Below are 22,252 nucleotides of genomic sequence, written 5' to 3' on the forward strand. Positions count from 1 at the left end.
TTTGCACAAAAAAACAATGGATGGGAACCGAGCAGAGCTGAGTGGCCAAACTGTGGTATTAGGCCAAAACTATTGGCTGGGTTAGATGCAGAAAAAAATTATATTCAATTTGCAACCTGATGGAGGTCAGTATAGATGGACTAATAGAACAAGTCCCACACACAGCTAGAAGCCCAAATATTTTTTCAGAGGTAGATGCAGAAAATTTTTTTATTCAGTTTGCAACCTGATGGAGGTCTGTATAGATGGATTAATAGAACAAGTCCCACACACAGCTACAAGCCCAATATTTTTAAAGAGGTAGATGCAGAAAAAAATTATTTTTAATTTGCAACCTGATGGAGGTCAGTATAGATGGACTAATAGAGAAAGTCCCACACACTGCTAGAAGGCCAAATATTTTTTCAGAGCTAGATGCAGATAAAAATTATATTCAATTTGCAACCTGATGGAGGTCAGTATAGATGGACTAATAGAGAAAGTCCCACACACTGCTAGAAGGCCAAATATTTTTTCAGAGCTAGATGCAGATAAAAATTATATTCAATTTGCAATCTGATGGAGGTCAGTATAGATGGACTAATAGAACAAGTCCCACACACAGCTAGAAGCCCAAATATTTTTTCAGAGGTACTGTAGATGCAGATAAAAAATATTTTTAATTTGCAACCTGATGGAGGTCAGTATAGATGGACTAATAGAGAAAGTCCCACACACTGCTAGAAGGCCAAATATTTTTTCAGAGCTAGATGCAGAAAAAAATTATATTCAGTTTGCAACCTGATGGAGGTCAGTATAGATGGACTAATAGAGAAAGTCCCACACACTGCTAGAAGGCCACATATTTTTTCAGAGGTAGATGCAGAAAAAAATATATTCAGTTTGCAACCTGATGGAGGTCTGTATAGATGGATTAATAGAACAAGTCCCACACACAGCTACAAGCCCAATATTTTTAAAGAGGTAGATGCAGAAAAAAATTATTTTTAATTTGCAACCTGATGGAGGTCAGTATAGATGGACTAATAGAGAAAGTCCCACACACTGCTAGAAGGCCAAATATTTTTTCAGAGCTAGATGCAGATAAAAATTATATTCAATTTGCAACCTGATGGAGGTCAGTATAGATGGACTAATAGAGAAAGTCCCACACACTGCTAGAAGGCCAAATATTTTTTCAGAGCTAGATGCAGATAAAAATTATATTCAATTTGCAATCTGATGGAGGTCAGTATAGATGGACTAATAGAACAAGTCCCACACACAGCTAGAAGCCCAAATATTTTTTCAGAGGTACTGTAGATGCAGATAAAAAATATTTTTAATTTGCAACCTGATGGAGGTCAGTATAGATGGACTAATAGAGAAAGTCCCACACACTGCTAGAAGGCCAAATATTTTTTCAGAGCTAGATGCAGAAAAAAATTATATTCAGTTTGCAACCTGATGGAGGTCAGTATAGATGGACTAATAGAGAAAGTCCCACACACTGCTAGAAGGCCACATATTTTTTCAGAGGTAGATGCAGAAAAAAATATATTCAGTTTGCAACCTGATGGAGGTCTGTATAGATGGATTAATAGAACAAGTCCCACACACAGCTAGAAGCCCAATATTTTTTCAGAGGTAGATGCAGAAAAAAATATATTCAGTTTGCAACCTGATGGAGGTCAGTATAGATGGACTAATACAACAAGTCCCACACACAGCTAGAAGCCCAATATTTTTTCAGAGGTAGATGCAGAAAAAAATATATTCAGTTTGCAACCTGATGGAGGTCTGTATAGTTGGATTAATAGAACAAGTCCCACACATAGCTAGAAGCCCAATATTTTTTCAGAGGTAGATGCAGAAAAAAATATATTCAGTTTGCAACCTGATGGAGGTCAGTATAGATGGACTAATACAACAAGTCCCACACACAGCTAGAAGCCCAAATATTTTTTCAGAGGTAGATGCAGAAAAAAATATATTCAGTTTGCAACCTGATGGAGGTCTGTATAGATGGATTAATAGAACAAGTCCCACACACAGCTAGAAGCCAAATATTTTTTCAGAGGTAGATGCAGAAAAAATATATTCAGTTTGCAACCTGATGGAGGTCAGTATAGATGGACTAATACAACAAGTCCCACACACAGCTAGAAGCCCAATATTTTTTCAGAGCTAGATGCAGAAAAAAATTATATTTAATTTGCAACCTGATGGAGGTCAGTATAGATGGACTAATAGAATGATGCTATGCCCAAAAGATTTTACTTCACTAGGTGCAGTAAAAAAATTGGTATTCTATACACAGGTGGTATATCTTGCAACACAGGTAGGCTACTCCACTGACTAACACACTCTGCAATAGGCCAAAAAGGATTAGCTTTGCTAGATTCAGCCAAATGCTGTGAAAAAAACTTGCACAGCACTGGCACAGACCTGCCTGGCAAAAACTGATAGGAACTGATGTAACCTAGTCCTGAAAAGGACTCCAATTACAATTAGTCTTTACTCCCACAATCTATCTATTTAAGAGCACAGACCTGCCTGATAAAAGTCGTAGGAAATGCTATAACCTAGTCCTTAAAAGGACTGCAATCACAACTATTCCCTACTCCCAAGCTATCTGTAGATTTGTGCGAAAATTGGCTTGAAATTAACAAGGTATAGCGCACACAGCAACAGCGGTGCCGTCTAACACGCAGCTGCAGCAGTGAGAAAATGGTGGCGACGGGGAAAATGGCTTGGTCTTATAGGGCAAGGACATGTGACATACACTGCCAATGACACATGCCCTTGCTTGTGTGAAAAAAAGCACTTCGCTCCGTGTGTGCGCTGCTGATAGGCTGACAGATTGCACCTCCCCACTGTAAATGCGGGAAAGAGAAAAAAAAAATGGAGATCTTCATTGTTCCTGCAGAGATCCATCCCCTGCCCCTCCCCCCACCCCGCTGTATACTCAAACTGCGCATTAACATTAATTTTCATCATTACTGAGAAAAAATCCAGTTATGATTTTGGTGCACGAACAGTTATCGAACATAACCTCGAACAGCCGAATTTTTCTCAAATTGTTCGTGTTCGCCGAACGGCTCGAACACCGCCCAAAACAGCTCGAATTTGAGATTGGCGAACAGTTCGAGTAGAACAACGCTCATCTCTAGTCAGGATTTGGCCCTTCCAAAACTGTAACTTTATTCTTCTTTAACCATTCTTTTGTAGAACAACCCGTGTGTTTTGGGTCATTGTCTTGCTGCATGACCCACGTTCTCTTGAGACTCAGCTCATTGACAGATGTCCTGACATTTTCCTTTAGAATTTGCTGATAAAATTCAGAACTCATTGTTCCATCAGTGATGGCAAACTGTCCTGGCCCAGATGCGGTAAAACAGGCCCAAACCATGAAATCAATGTGTTTTACAAATGGTATGAAGTTTTTATGCTGTAACATAATGTTTTTCTTTTGCCAAACATAACAGTTCTCACTTAAACCAAAATGCTCTACTTTGCTCTATTCTGGCCACAAAAATATTGTTCTGATAGTATTCTTGCTTTTGCAGGTGATCTTTAGCAAACTGCATGCAGGCAACAATGATATTTTTTCAAGAGCAGTGACATCTTGCATATCTCCATTGTTGTTCAGTGTCCTTCTGATAGTGGACTCGTGAACATTAACATTAGCTAATGTGAGAGAGGCCTTTAGTTGTTTAAAGATTACCTTGGGTTCCTTTATGACCTCATGGACTATTATATGCCTTGCCTTGGAGTAATATTTGGTTAAACACTTCCGGAGAGGGTAATAATTGTCATTTGACATGCTAGATGACCCAGCCACGACCCATCTTCAATGCTCTTACTGAGGGAAGGAGGTTGTTGGCCAAAATCTCGCGATACATGAACCCATCTATCTTCCCTTCAATATGGTGCAGTTGTCCTGTCCCCTTTGCAGAAAAGCACCCCCAAAGTATGGTGACTTCACCACCATGCTTCATGGTTGGGACGGTGGTCTTGGGGTTGTACTCATTCTTCTTCTTCCTCCAAACACGGCTAGTGGAGTTGATACCAAAAAGTTCTATTTTGGTCTCATCTGACCACATGACCTTCTCCCATGCCTACTCTGGATCATCCAGATGGTCATTGGGGAACTTCAAACAGGCCTGGACATGTGCTGGCGTGAGCCGGAGAACCTTGCGTGCCCCGCAGGATTTTCATGGATTTTCATCCATGACGGCGTAGTGTGTTACTAACGATAATGTTTGAGACTGTGATCCCAGCTCTGTTCAGTTCATTGACCAGGTTCTACCATGTAGTTCTGGGCTGATTCCTGACTGTTCTCAGAATCATGCTTACCCCACAAGGCGAGATCTTGCATGGAGCCCCAGACCAAGGAAGCTTGACAGTCATCTTGTGTTTCTTCCAGTTTCTAATAATTGCGCCAACAGTTGTTGCCTTCTCACCAAGCTGCTTGCCTATTGTCCTGTAGCCCATCCCAGCCTTGTGCAAGTCTACAATTTTGTCCCTGGTGTCCTTAGACAGCTCTTTGGTCTTGGCCATGGTGGAGAAGTTGGAGTGTGATTGATTGAGTGTGTGGACAGGTGTCTTTTATATAGGTAACAAGTTCAAACAAGTGCAATTATTACAAGGTAATGAGTGCAGAGTAGGAGGGCTTCTTAAAGAAAACTAATAGGTTTGTGAGAGCCAGAATTCTTGCTGGTTGGTAAGATCAAATACTTATTTCATGCAATAAAATGCAATTTAATTATTTAAAAATCTTACAATGCGATTTTCTGTTTTTTTCTTTTTAGATTCTGCCTTTCACAGTTGAAGTGTACCTGCGATAAAAATTACAGACCTCTCCATTCTTTGTAGGTGGGAAAATTTGCAAAATCTGCAGTGTATCAAATACTTATTTTCCCCACTGTATGTGTTGTTCAGTTCAGACCTTGATAAATCCCTGTTCTTTAAATAAAACAAGTCGCCCCCCTTACACCTGAAATCTCATTGACGGAAAACATCAGTCTCTACTCATCTTCAACTGCTGATCCTAAAAGCTCCCATATGTTTTCCACTCCCAGACATCTGACACTGTAATTTTTTTATTCAGTTAAATAATCCAAAGTCTGAAATTTTGACTCATATGTATGATTTGGTTCTTTAATCTAGCTTTAGAACTTGAATGAATATCTGATGTAGTTCTAGGTAAAATTTATGCATAAATATGTAAAATTCTGAAGGGTTCAAAAACTTTCAAACAACACTGTAGTTTTGAAAGATCGAGATGTAAAAATAAAATGGGGAAAAAAATGGGATAAGCGGTTGTTGATTGTTCTAGCTCAATAGGCTGGGCCTGAGCAGCGACCAATTCAGAAAACTAGAGTGGATGCAGCACTACAGCAGGCATCGGATCAGCTTTATTGATTACTAGACACATCGCCATACATTTTTAGTAGCTATGGCTGGTATTAAAGCTCAGTCACATTCAACTAAATATGACTCATCTGCATTGAGCTGCAGTATCAAGCACAGCCACTGCAAAAAAAAAAAATTACATGTGATACAATTACTGTATATTCTTTAGTCAAATAGACCTTGAATAGAGTTGCAGTGTGCATACTCAAACGCCTCTGCATTTAACCCTGCTGTCCTGTTCATATTGACTCTACACTTGTACAGTTCGGGTCAATATGACCCGACCTATTAAAGTCTGTTAATTTTGACATTTAGCTACTCTAAGCGTATTATTTGGATGCCAGTTACATTAGTTAACTGTATGTGAACTTAGTTGGTCAAAAATAAATGAAGAATAAAAATCAAAAGTTCAGTTTTCTAAAGAAAATAAAGGAAAGGGTTGTACAGGTTGACTTATTTCTATATTCAGGTATTCTTACATTCTGCACAGAAATAACTCACATGTGCTTTACATAAATATTTACTAGTACTACGACTAAAACATGTAATATTTGTTTTATCACACGAAGATGGACAAATGCTGCATTTTTTCTAGTGATGGGTAAAATGCGATTTTTTGGTGAGCCGGCTCTTTTGGCTCCGAAAATGGCTCTTCATTTCCTATTACCTTTGGCTTTAAATTTGAAGCCAGATTCTGGTATGTTTTAACCCATGATTGTATACCTTTTAGTAAAAATCTACACATGTGCCAATTTATGACATAAAACAGAATAGTTTCCAGAATAACCAGATTTTATATTATTTGCTGTAAAAACTTTAACAAACACAAAATGAACATGCAAAATACCAACAAGATACTAATTATCAGTGCCACATTTTAAAGCTACCTTCACACTTAGCGAGTTCGCTGTGGGCTGTCTGCTGCAAACAGTCTGCAGCAAAACTGCAGTGTCAAATGTGGCATCTGCATCCAGGCGGATTTAGATAAGGAATTTGCTGCGGAATTCACCCGTCCATTGACTGCAATGAATTTCGCATATCGGATATTCTGCACATACTGACATGCTGCTGCTGAAGCCAATTTCACACCTCATGTCACATTCTGAATTTTTCCACGAAGTGAGAATGTGTTTTGGATAAAAACCATTGCCACTGTTGGCTTCTGTAAATGCCATGGAATTTCCACGCTGATGATCTGCATGGGAACTCCGCTGCAAATCCACAAAGTGTGAAGGCAGCCTAAAATTGTCTTTAGGGCCCATTGGATAGATAAACTAAGTGCCATAGCTTGGATGGACTGATTCAGTTTATTTCTTCTGTTATTATCTGTTTTGGAAAAGACTGTTTTTTTGGTGTCCCATCAAGGACCAATGTCTTTTGCCATCACTAATATAATGTCATTAAAGGGGTTGGATCACATGGGCATTAGTGCCATTAATTGAAGAGAACTTTTTAAAATAGGTATATTCTCCATATACTTATTTTAAAAATTCTGCTTCAATCCTGCTGGTATTCCATAAAAACCTATGTAACTGTTTACATGGGTTTCCATGGAAGTTGTCCTGTGCCAGAGCCCTATTCAGCAAAAGACACACAGGATGCGACCATGTTGTCGGCCAGCGCTCGCTGACTGACCGCATGGACCATGCAGCACCCGAGCCTGCGATCCAGTGATGCTCAATCCAGCGATGGTATGTTTGCAGAGGAGATCCTTATCTGCCCTGCCCATATGCATCGCTGGATCATTTGTTCTCTTCCATTCAAGTGAATGGGAGAGAACAAGGGACGCACATTTACATCCGCTGTTTCTCCCTCGCTCAGCGAGGATTTACAAGCTGGCGGTAAATAACTATAATCAGGCTAAATCCAGATGTCAGTGTTCCTTTAATAAAGTGCCTGACTGCTGCTTGCTTGTCACAGATTGGAGGGGGGCGGGGCTGTGAGTCAGTGCTATGTGCGGCAGCAGGAGGAGCAGGCATTCTCAGTCTCCTGGATAAGATCAGAGTGACTACTGCCGGGAGGGGCGGGGCAAGAGGGGACTGACTGTGGAACGTGAACTGGCAAAGAGCCGTTTAAATTTCAATTGGCTCCCTGCCAGGAGCCGACTCATATGATTCACTATAAAGAGCCGGCTCGTTCAGGAGCTACCCATCACTAATTTTTTCCTTTTTAGGCTCTTTCCAGTGCTGGTGGAGGCCGTTTCTTTGCATTGTTGAGCATGCTGCTGGATACATTTGACAGACAGGAGTTGCGCTGGTGTTTTCAAAAGCATCCAGCAACTAAAGGGGTTAACACAGCCACAGACAAAGGGAGTGGTTAGTACAGCTCCAAGGGGATTCTTGGGAAGTTGTTATGTTCTGGGAGTGGCAGGAGGAAGCTGTTGTGTGCTTGCAAAGTCATAGGGAAACTAAGGCAAGTGAAGCTATCAAGAGCAGATTGTAGAGAAGTTGTTGCTGGAATCAGAGAACCAGTACTGACAGCTAGGAGTCAGATCTGTGCATGAAGATAATAGAGTGAGAGAATCGCTACACAGGACTCATTCCCCTTACCAATCCCCCTCCACCTTACTGCAGGATAAAGCAATAGAGATATCCTGTGTAAACATTGTGCCTCTGTGACACTGACAGACACAGACAGAAGAGGGCCCCTGTGCAAGAACAATGAATGGGCCCTTTGCAGTCCAATAACTCATTATAATGCACATTTCCAAATGCTTTGGAGGTAAAAATGGGCCCCCTTGACCCTTGAGCCCCTGTGCGACTGCACAGGTTGCACCAATGGTATGTCCTCCCCTGCTCTGTGAAGAGAAATGATTGCTGAACAGACTATCATAAGTGTACTGGAAGCATTGTACAGAGAGTAATGACTCTGTGTGTTGGACTTAACTCTCCGTCAGGAACAATTACTACACTAAAGAGTTCCGGAACAATGTGCCTATTAAGCGCAGGCTAGAAAAATGCCTATAATATCCAATTTTCTCAATTTCAGTGCCCAGAGTGATCAGTGACCTTCATTGGGATGTAATAAAAGAGAGTACACATAATCAGGTGCAAAAAAGTACGATATACTTACCATAAAAGTGATAACTCTAAAAGTACAAACATTTCACAACTCCCACCAAACAGCCCCAAGTTTTCAATGCATAACTATTATTAAAAAGTAAATTCAGGGGAAAAATATTACTTTTAAGGTACCTAAAATGGTATTAGATACATATTTATTCAGAATTAGATTTTACATTTTCACCAGAAAAAAACACGTTTGCAGTGCAAAGAGCAAGAATTGCACATCATTATTGCATGTGTCAGGCAGATTGTATTATGACATTTGTGGGTCTGCATCATCATCATCATCATCTAACAGCATCTTCACTTCATCAACATGAAGGGGTTTTGACAAATCATACATTTTCCTCTCCATTTCAGCAGATTATCTGAAGCTAGAGAGAGAATATGTGTTAGAGGACAATGTGCCTGAGAAGCACACTTGTAAGACAACCTTACTTATTTCTATGAAATATCCACAAACTTTGCATCATCCATTTATAAAACGAGCTAAAATAACAATTGTGATGACTAAAAACAATTAAAATACCAACCTTATATAGTGTGACGTGTTCGGGAACAATGTGTCTGAGAAGCCAGCACAGTTATATCTGCAGTAGCAGGACATGTAAAGATGTCAGAAGAACAGATCTCTAAAGCACGCACCCGCAGACAGCTCTTAACCGCCATTAATGAACACATGGATGAGCTGGGGGAAAGAGAAGATGAGGACATCATGGGGACATTCCTCCAGGAGGTAGCCCAGTTTTTCCTCACCATGTGAAGTCTAGTCTAGTTCCAGACTACTCCGTGCGGAATCTGCATGCGCTTCTGTTGTGCACGTTTCCGGTGAGCTGACTTATCCTTTTCTTTCCTCCTTCCTCTTGCATTTTGGCTATTGTGGAACTTTACATCTTGCTCCTGGATACTACACCAGGATTATAGCACATTATACATTCACCTGTTCACATCATGGACATGAACTATGAAGCCAAAAGACTTGACTTTTTTTCTTCCATGTTTAATGACCAGGAACATAATAAAACTAACTCTGCATCCAGCGACACGTTAGACATGAACAATGATGATTTTAGCACTTTAATGAAGCAATTGGAATAAAAAATGCTGAAAGAAACTAAAATTTGGTGGGACGCTACTACATTTAAATCATACATTTCTAAAAACATGATTCCACGTGGTCTGAGGTTGCGGAAAAGTTGTACCTATACTTATTCTGAGGATTTTCAAACTGATTGGAATGATATTTTATCTGCCTGTTCCATTAAACTCATGATTCTAAAAGTCAAATATGAGGAGATGGAATTGAATAAACTGAAAATGGAGATTAATAATATTCAGACCTCCCTCAAATCGTATGTAAATTCTCTTGATTTTGCTGCATGTACGGATAAGATTTTACTGAATGTGGATAAATTGCAGAAATCTATTGCGACCATTAAGAAAAATAAATTCGAGAGAGACACTTCTGATTATTCTAACAACCAAATATATAAGTGGCATGTAAATAAATCTATTTTGAAACATGAACATAAAAATCGCAGCAGGTGGACACAAAGAAGAGTGAGCTTTGCTAGCCCTAGGTGGCTCATCATCTTCTTTTGCAGGGGAAGATTCCTCTGACAATTTCACAGAAATTGATGAATGAACTCCCTCCAACAGCACTACTAGAACCTTTTATAAGACACAGCCAAAAAAACGCAGGAGGAGGGCCGAAGGAAACACAAAAATAAAAAGAAATTCTCCTCGTCTCAAGAATCATCACTAAACTGTCCAATTTGGAATTTTACCAGCTACATCCTCTCAGATCTCTTTATTGTCGAGGGGTTTGAGCTTCTCTTCTATTAATGAATTCAATGTTTTACGCACCATTCTAGATGTCAACAAATTTTCAAGAAACATCACCTTGAAAATCCATTCCATTTTATGGATGAAGATGACTACAGGAACACTGCATATGGATCCACCAAGCAGGACATTACACCTTTTTATGTATCATTTGATGAACTGATTTCCATTTTCAACCTGAGATCTTTACATGCTGAATCTCTGACTCATACTGAATCATTAAATTCGACGTTCATTACATCCAACCCTTATTTCTATCCGGTACAACCCAGGCTGTCGGTCTTGGATCTGTTCCAAGAATTAATGGAAAAGGATCTCATGAAATTAGACAAAATAAAGGAACCCATTATCCATAATCTTTCAACACAGGAAAGGATGGATATTGAAACATTGAAAAATAATACAGACCTTCTAATTCGTCCAGCGGATAAGGGTGGTGCATTAGTACTCCTTAATGCCAGTTTGCATTTTTCCCATAACATGGAACTTTTGCATGATGATACTGTATATCTTAAATTACCATCTGATCCCACATCTATTTATTTGAAAGAAATGTCATCCCTTCTCTCTGACGGATTATATATGGGAGCTATTGCCAAAAAAATTATGGATTATTTGTATGTTGTCAACCCTGTCACGCCATATTTTTACTCTTTATCAAAAGTTCACAAAAATATATTCTCTCCTCCTCTTAGACCTATCATTTCTGGCATAGGATCGATTAATAAAAGACTTGGGGAATGTGTGGACCATTATTTGCAACTACTTGTTGTGAACATTCCAGGGTATATCAGGGATACAAAAGCAGTAATATCTAACTTCTCTAATGTAAAATGGTCACCATCTTTCTATTGGCTCACGTGTCCCATTTTGGGCCTCTATCTACCACATTAAATAGCAACAGAGAGTCTCATCTACTTTCTTAATAAATATAGCCCCTATTCAGTACCCATACAGGATTTTTTTTATATTACCCGTGAGATACCTATTGGAGCACATTTTTTTTCCTTTAATGATGTTTTCTTCGTACAAAAACAGGGAGTTAGCATGGGAGGGAAATTTTCACCCTTCCTTGCTAACATTGTTATGGGGGTATGGGATGATACCCCCTTATTTAATAAGAATAACATACAGTACAGACCAAAAGTTTGGACACACCTTCTCATTTAAAGATTTTTCTGTATCTACATGACTTTGAAAATTGTACATTCACACTGAAGGCATAAAAACTATGAATTAACACATGTGGAATTATATACTTAACAAAAAAGTGTGAAACAACTGAAAATATGTCTTATATTCTAGGTTCTTCAAAGTAGCCACCTTTTGCTTTGATGACTGCTTTGCACACTCTTGGCATTCTCTTGATGAGCTTCAAGAGGTAGTCACCGGAAATGGTTTTCACTTCACAGGTTTAATAAGTGGGATTTCTTGCCTTATAAATGGGTTTGGGACCATCAGTTGTGTTGTGCAGAAGTCAGGTGGATACACAGCTGATAGTCCTACTGAATAGACTGTTAGAATTTGTATTATGGCATGAAAAAACAGCTAAGTAAAGAAAAATGAGTGGCCATCATTACTTTAAGAAATGAAGGTCAGTCAGTCAGAAAAATTTGGCAAACTTTGAAAGTGTCCCCAAGTGCAGTTGCAAAAACCATCAAGCGCTACAAAGAAACTGGCTCACATGAGGACCGCCCCAGGAAAGGAAGACCAAGAGTCACCTCTGCTTCTGAGGATAAGTTTATCCGAGTCACCAGCCTCAGAAATCGCAGGTTATCAGCAGCTCAGATTAGAGACCTGGTCAATGCCACACAGAGTTCTAGCAGCAGACACATCTCTACAACAACTGTTAAGAGGAGACTTTGTGCAGCAGGCCTTCATGGTAAAATAGCTGCTAGGAAACCACTGCTAAGGACAGGCAACAAGCAGAAGAGACTTGTTTGGGATAAAGAACACAAGGAATGGACATTAGACCAGTGGAAATCTGTGCTTTGGTCTGATGAGTCCAAATTTGAGATCTTTGGTTCCAATCACCGTGTCTTTGTGCGAAGCTGAAAAGATGAACGGATGGATTCTACCTGCCTGGTTCCCACCGTGAAGCATGAAGGAGGAGGTGTGATGGTGTGGGGGTGCTTTGCTGGTGACACTGTTGGGGATTTATTCAAAATTGAAGGCATACTGATGCAGCATGACTACCACAGCATCTTGCAGCAGCATGCTATTCCATCCGGTTTGCGTTTAGTTGGACCATCATTTATTTTTCAACAGGACAATGACCCCAAACACACCTCCATGCTGTGTAAGGGCTATTTGACCAAGAAGGAGAGTGATGGGGTGCTACGCCAGATGACCTGGCCTCCACAGTCACCAGACCTGAACCCAACCGAGATGGTTTGGGGTGAGCTGGACCGCAGAGTGAAGGCAAAAGGGCCAACAAGTGCTAAGCATCTCTGGGAACTCCTTCAAGATTGTTGGAAGACCATTTCCGGTGACTACCTCTTGAAGCTCATCAAGAGAATGCCAAGAGTGTGCAAAGTAGTCATCAAAGCAAAAGGTGGCTACTTTGAAGAACCTAGAATATAATACATATTTTCAGTTGTTTCACACTTTTTTGTTAAGTATATAATTCCACATTCATAGTTTTGATGCCTTCAGTGTGAATGTACAATTTTCATAGTCATGAAAATACAGAAAAATCTTTAAATGAGAAGGTGTGTCCAAACTTTTGGTCTGTACTGTACATAGGAACGTTATTCAATGGTTTGGCCGTTTCATTGTTAATTTATATTTATTTGCAGAGGTCAGGTAGATCACACCAAGGATTTTGTGCTCTATATCAATAATAATCCTTTCAATCTTAAATTCACCTTTACATATGATACAGAAAAAAAAAATTTTTAGACATCACCTTGATAGGGGATAATCTGAACAATAGCATCATGTTTTTACCTTATCGTAAACCCACTGATTGTAACTCAATCCTCATGGCAGGATCCTGCCATCCCAATCATGTGATGAATAATATTCTAAAAGGGGAACTCATTTGATTGAAAAGGAATTGTTTACACAAAGCAGATGTTGACAGAGAATTGAATATTGTTCTACATAGATTACAAAGGTGAGGATATAAAAGCAACCATCTGAATAAAACATTTAATGTAGTTCCGAACATAGACTCAATTTGTTAGACTATGATTATAGTTAGTCTTTTAAGGATCCAGTAGTTCCACACAATGCCAGTAGAAATAAATTGATTGCTTCTAACAGTGCTTCGATAACGTTTACCACAGAATTTAGTGTACAATATAATAGCATTGTGAAGATTGTAAAAAAGTATTTACCAATCCTTAATCTGGATTCAAAACTAACCCAAATTCTGAGCAATACTAACATCAGATTTGCAGCCAGAAAAGCCTCTACATTGGGCTCTATTTTCGCACCAAGTCTGTTCAGAACCACATCCGTTCTCTCAGATACATGGTTTTCAATTAAAGGTTCTTTTAAGTGCGGAAGCAATAAATATACAGTATAGACCAAAAGTTTGGACACACCTTCTCATTTAAAGATTTTTCTGTATTTTCATGACTATGAAAATTGTACATTCACACTGAAGGCATCAAAACTATGAATTAACACATGTGGAATTATATACTTAACAAAAAAGTGTGAAACAACTGAAAATACGTCTTATATTCTAGGTTCTTCAAAGTAGTCACCTTTTGCTTTGATGACTGCTTTGCACCTTGGAGATCCTACAGCACCACTGCCGAGAGGGAACTTAAATCGCCAACAAAAGAGAAAACAGCCGGCGCTGACTGGGAAGAAGTAATAGGGCAACTGAGAGCAGAGTTGACAGAGGTGAAAAAGTTGATTCATTCCAGGCCAGAGTCTGTATCTCTCAGACCCAGGAGCGGGTTCCAAAACAGAAGATACCCTACTTGTGAGGCGTTCCGTTTATCAAATCAGAGTGTGGTATGTGTTCATTGTTTAAGGTGTGGTGAGGAAGGACATTATGCCAATGAATATCAATGGTCCCTTGGGTTAAAAGACAGGAGGTTACCAGTGTGGGACGACTGGTAACCACGACACGGATGAGGCCCCAGAAGCAAATACAAACACCACCAACCCCCAGAATGGCATATGGGGTAAAACAGCTGTGTCAACACTATCCCCAAGTGTGTTACCATTTATAACAGCTGGAAGAGAGACAGGGGCAACAGCTTCTTAATTCCCAGTGCGGGAGTCAAACAATGCACTCCTGGGAAGAGCATTCCTCAGTCAGTAAATATAGCCTCATCAGCCTTATCAGTGAAAGGTGTTTTATATAATGCAAGTTAGATGGACTCCTGGTGAAAGTACTGTGGGACACAGGTGCCCAAACGAGCCTCCTAAAAAGGATGGAGAAGGTGCCACCTGCCACACACCTGGCTTCTTCCACTAAAAGAACTCCTAGGACCAGTGGAACTCCATGGCAAAGCTGTCAACCAGACCGAAATCTCTTTTATAGGGTGGGTGGAAGTGACTTTACAACTCAGGGCCACAAAGAACAGCAACGTCATCAAGTTATTGGTACCCTTTCTTGTGACCAGAGATCAGAATGTGGCAAAGGAACCTATACTGGGTTACAACATAATCAGTAAGGTCATCACAAAACACAAGTCAGGGACGCTTGTGGTGGATGCGATCGCCACATCTCTCGCCATACCCAACACTGCGGCAGAAAATGTGAATCGTAGGATAAAGAAAGCACAGAATGCAATGGACATTAAAGAAGTCAAGGTAGGCCTGCACCCAACCATTATCCTTGCAAATCGAATGGTGGGATTGAGGTGTGGCGTCTTGGTGGAACCGGTAAGAAAACTCCAGAGGAGACTGTTTGTGTCAAAAGATTCCTCAGAACTTCCAGAAGGCCTAATCCAAGGTGAGACTGTACATACGATTCCTACTGGTGGTTTTGCTCGAGTGACAGTACCGGTGATGAATACAACAAAGCGTGAGATTAGACTGAATCCAATGAGGGTATTAGGCCACATTGAAACCGGTAAAATGGTGTATCCAGCCAGTGTGAGACCAGCCCAGGTGTCTACCGTGAATTCGGTCTCCCCACCAAGGAACGAGGGCTGCCAAGGGGAGGGAATTGCATGACCAACCTCAGTATCCTGGGATCCCCCAGTACCCCTTGAACACTTGTGTGCTGAAGATCTAGCGCTAGCAAAACAGATGTTGAGAGAAGAGTGTCATGTGTTCTCCAAGGATGACTCTGATATAGGCTGCATCTCGTCGTTGCTCTTGAAGATCAACTTGAAAGACACGTCTCCAGTGACAAGCAGTTATATGCCTGTTCCAAAACCATTGCACTGCGAAGTAAAAGAATATCTGTATGATCTAATTAACTGAGGTTGGGTCCAAAAGTTGAAGTCTTCTTATTCCTCTCTTATTGTCTGTGTAAGGAAGAAGAATGGCACGTTGAGGCTCTGTTGTGATTACCGGGAACTAAATAGGAAGTCAATACCTGATCGGCACCCGATACCAAATATTCAAGATTTGCTGGATAGTTTGTCAGGAAGTACCTGGTTCTCTGTTCTCGATCAGTGTAAGGAATGCCACCAAGATTTTGTCGCAGAATCCAGTAGACCCTTGACAGCATTCATCACACCGTGGATCCGTATACCGTTTGGGCTCAGTTAAGCCCCAACAGAATTCCAGAGGAGCATAGAGGCATATTTAGAAGGATTAAGGGATGATAACTGTCAGCCCTACCTGGATGACAATGTGGTACACAGCAAAACCTTCACTGAGCATGTTGAACATGTGAGGACTGTACTGCAGTGGTATCAGCAACACGGAGATAAGCTAACTCCAAAGGAGTGTGAACTGTTCAAGAGACAAGTCTGATTCCTGGGGAAAATCTTATCTGGAGAAGGATATACCATGGACTCAGCGGAAATCGCTCCAGTAATGGTCTTAAAAGACAAGCGGCCATCTATTGTGGGAGAGTTGAGGAAGATCTTAGGTTTCCTCTCCTACTATCGTACTTACATCCAAAACTTCTCCCGGATTGCCGCTCCATTATGTAATGCACACGCCAGGACTGACTAGCGTGTGCGTGTTTAGTGGTTCCACTGTGCCATGAACCGGAGAGTGCCTGGAGGGGTGTAACTAAGTATCTGCCCGATCCGACCAAGGTCGCACGACGGCATACGACGCCAGTGCACCAGGGAGGAACCGAGCAGAGGGACCAGGGTCTACTCCAGGTCAGACTCCGGACACGGCTGTTGACCCACATCGGGGAATACAGGAACAGGCAGACTAGAGCGCAGGCTGGGTAGGGTCCAGTACAGACTGAGAGACAAATTCGGAGCCGCAGATGCGGTAAACAAACAGAGTAAAGCGAGACCGCAGGTGCGGTAGTCAAGGCCGAGCAGAGCAGAACCGCAGACGCGGTAGACAAGGCAGAGCAGAGCAGAACCGCAGACGCGGTAGACAAGGCTGAGCAGAGCAAAACCGCAGACGTGGTAGACAAGGCTGAGCAGAGCAAAACCGCAGATGCGGTAGACAAAGCTGAGCAAAGCGAAACCGTAGACGCGGTGGACAGGGCTGAGCAAAGCGAAACCGCAGACACGGTGGACAGGGCTGAGCAAAGCGAAACCGCAGACGCTGGGACAGGGCTGAGCAAAGCGAAACCGCAGACGCGGTGGACAGGGCTGAGCAAAGCGAAACCGCAGACGCGGTGGACAGGGCTGAGCAAAGCGAAACCGCAGACGCGGTGGACAGGGCTGAGCAAAGCGAAACTGCAGACGCGGTGCACAGGGCTGAGCAAAGCGAAACCGCAGACGCGGTGCACAGGGCTGAGCAAAGCGAAACCGCAGACGCGGTGGACAGGGCTGAGCAAAGCGAAACCGCAGACGCGGTGGACAGGGCTGAGCAAAGCGAAACCGCAGACGCGGTGGACAGGGCTGAGCAAAGCGAAACCGCAGACGCGGTGGACAGGGCTGAGCAAAGCGAAACCGCAGACGCGATGGACAGGGCTGAGCAAAGCGAAACCGCAGACGCGGTGGACAGGGCTGAGCAAAGCGAAACCACAGACGCGGTGGACAGGGCTGAGCAAAGCGAAACCGCAGATGCGGTGGACAGGGCTGAGCAAAGCGAAACCGCAGACGCGGTGGACAGGGTTGAGCAAAGCGAAACCGCAGATGCGGTGGACAGGGCTGAGCAAAGCGAAACCGCAGACGCGGTGGACAGGGCTGAGCAAAGCGAAACCGCAGACGCTGTGGACAGGGCTGAGCAAAGCGTAACCGCAGACGCGGTGGACAGGGCTGAGCAAAGCGAAACCGCAGACGCGGTGGACAGGGCTGAGCAAAGCGAAACCGCAGATGCGTGGACAGGGCTGAGCAAAGCGAAACCGCAGACGCGGTGGACAGGGCTGAGCAAAGCGAAACCGCAGACGCGGTGGACAGGGCTGAGCAAAGCGAAGCCGCAGACGCGGTGGACAGTGCTGAGCAAAGCGAAACCGCAGACGCGGTGGACAGGGCTGAGCAAAGCGAAACCGCAGACGCGGTGGACAGGGCTGAGCAAAGCGTAACCGCAGACGCGGTGGACAGGGCTGAGCAAAGGGAAACCGCAGACACGGTCGACAGGGCTGAGCAAAGCAAAACCGCAGACGCGGTGGACAGGGCTGAGCAAAACGAAACCGCAGACGCGGTGGACAGGGCTGAGCAAAGCGAAACCGCAGACGCGGTGGACAGGGCTGAGCAAAGCGAAGCCACAGACGCGGTGGACAGGGCTGAGCAAAGCGAAACCGCAGACGCGGTGGACAGGGCTGAGCAGGCAAGAACCGCCGAAGCGGCAAGCAAGGCAGAGCGGAGGGGACAGGGCTCTGTTCACACGGAAAAGACTGGAAGGGAAAGGCAGAACCAGGTACACACAGGATACTTGCAATGAAGTAGCGAGTGGACTCTAAACTCACAAACGGGAGTACAGAGACAACGAGTAGGAGATAGGTACGGGATCAGATTCTGCAAGAAAAGGGAAGGTACGGACATGGAGAAAAACAGGTAACAGGCTAGGAGAGTATACAGACAAGGCAGAGCAGAGCAGAACCGCAGACGCGGTAGACAAGGCTGAGCAGAGCAAAACCGCAGACGCGGTAGACAAGGCTGAGCAGAGCAAAACCGCAGACGCGGTAGACAAAGCTGAGCAAAGCGAAACCGCAGACGCGGTGGACAGGGCTGAGCAAAGCAAAACCGCAGACGCGGTGGACAGGGCTGAGCAAAGCGAAACCGCAGACGCGCTGGACAGGGCTGAGCAAAGCGAAACCGCAGACGCGGTGGACAGGGCTGAGCAAAGCGAAACCGCAGACGCGGTGGACAGTGTTGAGCAAAGCGAAACCGCAGACGCGGTGGACAGGGCTGAGCAAAGCGAAACCGCAGACGCGGTGGACAGGGCTGAGCAAAGCGAAACCGCAGACACGGTGGACAGGGCTGAGCAAAGCGAAACCGCAGACGCGGTGGACAGGGCTGAGCAAAGCGAAACCACAGACACGGTGAACAAGGCTGAGCAGGCAAGAACCGCCGAAGCGGCAAGCAAGGCAGAGTGGAGGGAAATGGGCTCTGTTCACACGGAACAGACTGGAAGGGAAAGGCAGAACCAGGTACACACAGGATACTTGCAATGAAGTAGCGAGTGGACTCTAAACTCACAAACGGGAGTACAGAGACAATGAGTAGGAGATAGGTACGGGATCAGATTCTGCAAGAAAAGGGAAGGTACGGACATGGAGAAAAACAGGTAACAGGCTAGGAGAGTATACAGACAAGAACAGGCAAGATACAGGAACAGGTCTAGGTATGCGGCCCCTAGAAGGCGGAAAGAACAGGCTAGGAGCGTGTTCACACTGGCCTGGAAATACAGCCTCCAGGATAGGCAGAAGACAACAGGCTAGAGAGCGTGTACAGACTGCAGGTTAGAGTACACAGGTAGGACACAGTACAGACATGGGAACAGATACTGCAAGACAGGTAACATACACAGGACCTGGCATGTCAGAGACAAGAAGCCAACTGACAGGGCAAGATGCTCAGGCATGGGTTAATTGGAGCAGCTGGTTTAAATACCAGGTGACAGACAGCAATAGGCTGAGGACGCACAAGGGGTGTGCCTGCAGCAGGTACAAAAAGCAGGAAGTGATCGGGCGCCGCCCTTAAGCAGCAGAAACAGAGGCAAACAGACAGCATGGAGGGAAGCCAGAGAGACATTCTGGATTGGAGATCAAGTGCACGCTCTTGCACAGTGGCAGATGGACCACTATGCAAGGACGCCGCCAGGTATGTTACACATTATACCTCCTTTTGGGGGGGATGACAGATTCTCCATGGAGAAAAAGAAGAACACAGGCAGGACCGGGCCTAAAGGAAGCAATGCAGTTTTATACCAGCAACCCATTTTCTGGACATCAGGTTACCAAGAGATATTGGAAGAACTAGTGGATTACCTTGTAAAACCACCCATATTGGGATATGCCGACTAGAGATGAGCGGTGTTCGACTAGAACTGTTCGCCAATCTCAAATTCGAGCTGTTTTGGGCGGTGTTCGAGTTGTTCGACGAACCCGAACGATTTGCAAAAAATTCGGCTGTTCGAGGTTATGTTCGATAACTGTTCGTGCACCAAAAGCGTGTCCTGCATGTCTGGCGCTATTTAGAGCACCAATCATGCAGGGATTGTCTGCCACTCACTGTAATGCCACAGCCATGGTGGTTGTGGCATTACAGTGATTGCCCAAATCGATGGGAACTGTGCTCACAGTGAAACACGAAAAGCCGGCAACTCAGCAGCGGCATACACCGGTACCCGACAATTTAGAACCGAAAGAATAGAGCTTCACACATAGATTAGATAGATATAAACATGTCAGCCACATATATACGAAGTACAGTGACAGTGTTGCTTACTGTACTTGTCATTTAGCGTAAAGGATTTATCAAAAAAAATAATAGTGTTTTCATGCACCGTCTCTTTAAAAAAGCCGGCCGGCAATTCAGCAGCGGTACCCGATAATTTATAACAGAAAGATAGAGCATCACACATAGATTAGATAGATAGAAACATGTCAGTCACATATATATGAAGTACAGTGACAGTGTTGCTTACTGTACTTGTCATTTAGTGTAAAGGATTTATTAAAAAAAATAATAGTGTTTTCATGCACCGTCTCTTTAAGAAAGCCGGCCGGCAATTCAGCATCTGTACCCGACAATTTATAACAGACAGAATAGAGCTTCACACATAGATTAGATAGATAGAAACATGTAAGTCACATATATATGAAGTACAGTGATAGTGTTGGTTACTGTACTTGTCATTTAGTGTTAAAATAAAGGATTTATTATTAAAAAAATTGGCGTAGGGTTCCCCTTAATTTTAGGCTCTAGCGGAGGTTAAGCAGACAGCTGGGGCAGATGTTTGAAGCCTGGGAAGGGGGTAATACCCACGGAGCTTCCCAGGCTACTAATATCAGCCCCCAGCTGAATACATAGCCTTTACTAGCTATTAAAATGGGGGACCCCCCCAAAAAAATGACGTGGGGTCCCACCTAATTTAATAGCTAGCAAAGGCTAGGCAGACAGCTGGGGGCTGATATTAATAGCCCAGGAAGGGAGCCATGAATATTGGCCCCCTCCCAGGCTAGAAACACCAGCCGTCAGCCGCCCCAGAAATGGCGCATTCATAGGATGCGCCAATTCTGGCACTTAGCCTCGCTCTTCCACGCTGCCCTGTAGCGGTGGCAGGGGGTAATAGGGCTGGGGTTGATGTCAGCTTATAATGCCAGCTGACATCAAGCCCAGGTTAGTAATGGAGAGGCGTCTATAAGACACCCCCATTACTAACCCCATAGTCAAAGTTAAAAAAAACACAAACACCCAGAATAAAGTCCTTTAATTGAAATAAAGACACAATTCTTTATTGTTCTAAATTAAACAATACTTACCATCACGCCCATTCCAGCTGAAGCCAACGATCTCCTGCAATAAAAGTAAAATAATAAAGCAACCTCATCCTTACCTTTCCATGGTTCCCACGACAGCTTCAGCTCTGCTACATCGAGATGACAGGCTGGACCGCAGCAGAACGCCGCCATCCAGCCTGTCATCCCGCAGACACTGAGAAGAGCAGGCATGCTTGCGCTCCACATTGTCTCTCTGTGACGGCATAAAGATGAGCCGAGGTCATGTCCAATGAACTCGGCTCACCTCATGTACGTCACTTACAGCGTGGGAGAATTCTCACGCTGAAGCGCTGAGTGCAGGAGAATTTTCCCACGCTGTCAGTGAGGTGCATGAGGTGAGCTGAGTTCATTGGACATGAGCTCACCTCATGCACGTCACTGACAGCGTGGGAGAATTCTCCTGCACTCAGCACTTCAGCGTGAGAATTTTCCCACGCTGTCAGTGACGTGCATGAGGTGAGCCGAGTTCATTGGACATGAACTCGGCTCATCTGGATGCCGTCACAGCGAGACACTGAGGAGCGCAAGCATGCCTGCTCTTCTCAGTGTCTGCGGCATGACAGGCTGGATGGCAGCGTTCTGCTGCGGTCCAGCCTGTCATCTCGATGTAGCAGAGCTGAAGCTGTCGTGGGAACCATGGAAAGGTAAGGATGAGGTTGGTTTATTATTTTTCTTTTATTGCAGGAGATCGTTGGCTTCAGCTGGAATGGGCGTGATGGTAAGTATGGTTTAATTTAGAACAATAAAGAATTGTGTGTTTATTTCAATTAAAGGACTTTATTCTGGGTGTTGTGTTTTTTTTAAATACTTTACTAGAAATTCATGGCGGTCATGTCTAATACTGGCGTGACCCCATGAATTTTGGGCTTGGGGCCAGCTGATAATACCAAGCTGGCCCTAACCCCTTTATTACCCAGTGAGCCACCGCACCAGGGCCCTG

At 43.5% G+C, this 22,252-nt stretch overlaps 1 protein-coding gene across 5 annotated transcripts in view; it reads left to right on the forward strand.

Moving 5' to 3' along the window:
- Window positions 1-22,252, forward strand: part of SYTL3 (synaptotagmin like 3) — a 250,595-nt gene that overhangs the window by 89,846 nt on the left and 138,497 nt on the right. The window contains exon 3 of one of the 5 annotated variants that reach the window (XM_073671356.1): window positions 4,794-4,857. The exons of 1 other annotated variant lie outside the window; for it this stretch is intronic. The gene's annotated coding sequence lies outside the window, so the exon portion shown is untranslated. 3 more of the 5 variants (XM_073671357.1, XM_073671360.1, XM_073671359.1) reach the window with 3 other exon arrangements.

This window comes from Phyllobates terribilis, unplaced genomic scaffold, assembly GCF_046119375.1.
Source record: "Phyllobates terribilis strain yellow unplaced genomic scaffold, ASM4611937v1 Scaffold_3__8_contigs__length_932513732, whole genome shotgun sequence".
Taxonomy (NCBI): Eukaryota; Metazoa; Chordata; class Amphibia; order Anura; family Dendrobatidae; genus Phyllobates; species Phyllobates terribilis.